Source organism: Bison bison, unplaced genomic scaffold, assembly GCF_000754665.1.
Source record: "Bison bison bison isolate TAMUID 2011002044 unplaced genomic scaffold, Bison_UMD1.0 scf7180017860897, whole genome shotgun sequence".
Taxonomy (NCBI): Eukaryota; Metazoa; Chordata; class Mammalia; order Artiodactyla; family Bovidae; genus Bison; species Bison bison.
The window spans coordinates 44,811-45,120 of NW_011491469.1; positions in this window are offsets into that span (position 1 = coordinate 44,811).

Consider the following 310-nt stretch of genomic DNA (forward strand, 5'->3'; position numbering starts at 1 on the left):
CTAACCCCATAGATGGCAGCCCACCAGGCTCCGCCGTCCCCGGGATTCTCCAGGCAAGAACACTGGAGTGGGTTGCCATTTCCTTCTCCAATGCATGAAAATGAAAAGTGAAAGTGAAGTCTCTCAGTCGTTCTGACTCTTTGCAATGCCATGGACTACAGCCTACTGGGCTCCTCTGTCCATGGGATTTTCCAGGCAAGAGTACTGGAGTGGGTTGCCATTGCCTTCTCCAATTATATGACATAAATCAGAGTAAATGAGAGCCAACACATTTAAAAATGGTATATAAATGCTTTTGGTTTCATTATTA